Below are 2,103 nucleotides of genomic sequence, written 5' to 3' on the forward strand. Positions count from 1 at the left end.
CTACAGATTTCCCACCGTGGTCAGAAAGCACAGGGGAGACACTTTGTTTCTCTTACCAGGACTCTAGAGTTGCTAGTCGCTCCAAAGCTTATCACCATCACTCTCCCTCGCTCTACCACACACATATATATGCTGACTCAACGCACAAGTATAAACTTCAGGTCACTCACGTAGGCTACAGCGAAAGCTCTGCGTGCAGCCTCGGCAGAACCATGAATCAAGCTTAAGACTTGAGCTGACAGCTCTGAGAGGTAGTGATATAGATGGGTAGCCCGTAAGATACCTCAGGGTTGTGCATGGTTTTAGGATTGATAAATGGACTTTCCATCTGTGGAGAGCAAATAAGATGTGACAACTGCTGAGTGCGGGTTTGTAATTGGTCCATGCTGCTCTGTGTTTAGTTACTGTAGAGGACGGATGTGACCTCAGAGCAGCTGCGTCATGACAAAACCTTTTTCCCCCCAGAATCGGAAGAGATCCACACAGACAGTTGTATCGGTAGAATTCAATCACTTTAAAAACTCAAACCAGGACCAGGACTAGTTTCATCAGTTTTGATTGACAGTGCTGATAATGTAAGTAACCAACCATGCATTGTGATTTTTTAAAATTAAAAAACAGTAATATGTGACATCACCTTTTCCGAACCTATCCTAGCCCACTTTAAACAAGTAAAAGAGAACACAAAACACAGTAATCTCTCACGTCATTTTAACTTCAAATTAAAACCAAAACTAGATGTATGATGACCTGTGCCATCGTCTTTTCATAATGTTTACATTAATGCTTAAATGGTTTTGGGACTATTTAAATCTCTGGAAATAAGGAATCCCTTATGGGAACTCAAGCGGATGTGGAAGTTAAGGGAAAATGTGCACAGTAAAAGAACAAAAAGGCACTTGCGTGTGTAAGATTAATCCCCATTTATGACATTTTATGATTTATCACCTATTTATTGATTTACAGTATACCTTCTGCTCTGTCTAAGCCAGAAATGAAAGTGAATAAGAAAAGGGACAGAATAGAAAATCTGCTTGGGCCTCAGTGACAGACGGAGCTCAGACAACAGTAAAAACAGATGGAGGTCCTGACCCACAGTCAGACATTGGGAAGGAGAAAGATCCGTCGTTTCCTTGGATAATCAGTTTAAGCTGGTTACATAGCCATAATTAGCAAGCTTCTGTGTGTTACAGCATGATTTGTGGTGAAAGTTTTGCTCTGAGTGTTCAAACAACAATGCAATTAGGCTCCATCAAGTTGTCAGGGCGACATGTAGACATCTCTGAGGCCCCTGAAAGACAGAGGCAACAGCAGCACCTCGGGCTGCCACGTCTGACAACAGGCTCCTGTAATTGTTTCAGCTGAGTCACTGACTGCACAGTGGCTGTAAATGTCACTGCGTACAATGGTAGGAGTTTTTCAGACACAGAGCTGGGGGGGGGGCAGAGGTCCAGAAGAGCCTCTAAAGGTGGCAGCACCTGGTTTACCAGGGGCAGCGAGGTCAGCTCCTTCACAGGCATACCGTTTGGTCTCAGCTCGAGTTTCCTGTTGCCTTTGTCAGCTGTCGGAGAATGTGCAAACACTGTGACTGTCTGCGTACAGATCAGTGGTAACATAAGGGGAGCTCCTCTGTTCACTGTCTGGCTCTTGTAAATCACAGCTCTGACCTCTGATGTAACTGGTTTTCTTCTGCAATGATCTCTCATAACATATGTGGTCTAATGCAGCAACTAAGAGAGCAGGTTTTACAATGATACTTAGGCTAACTGTAGTATGTTACAATAACTTGTAACATTATTGACATTATTTTAGTGTTTTTGAACTCAAAATGTATCCCCAAATGTAGTAAAATAATGCTAGTGCTGCGGTATCAGTGTATTGTATTGTACTTTATTTGTCTGCTCATTTATTTTTCTGTAACCTCTATTTTTAAAGCAGCATTTACTGATTTTCTTTTCCAGTTTTGGGCAGATAAAAAACTGGAAACAACACTAAGATGAGCACTGAGGGAATTAAATAACGTTGTGGGCTGGAGATCCAAAACAATTACCTGAGATATGCAGATATGCTATAAAATGACATTGTATGATGTGAGTGTTGAGA

General features: G+C 41.9%; 1 protein-coding gene across 3 annotated transcripts in view; it reads right to left on the minus strand.

Moving 5' to 3' along the window:
• Positions 1–2,103, minus strand: part of vwde (von Willebrand factor D and EGF domains) — a 47,272-nt gene that overhangs the window by 37,897 nt on the left and 7,272 nt on the right. The window lies entirely within an intron of this gene.

The sequence above is a fragment of the Etheostoma spectabile genome, chromosome 6 (assembly GCF_008692095.1).
Source record: "Etheostoma spectabile isolate EspeVRDwgs_2016 chromosome 6, UIUC_Espe_1.0, whole genome shotgun sequence".
In the NCBI taxonomy this organism is placed as follows: domain Eukaryota; kingdom Metazoa; phylum Chordata; class Actinopteri; order Perciformes; family Percidae; genus Etheostoma; species Etheostoma spectabile.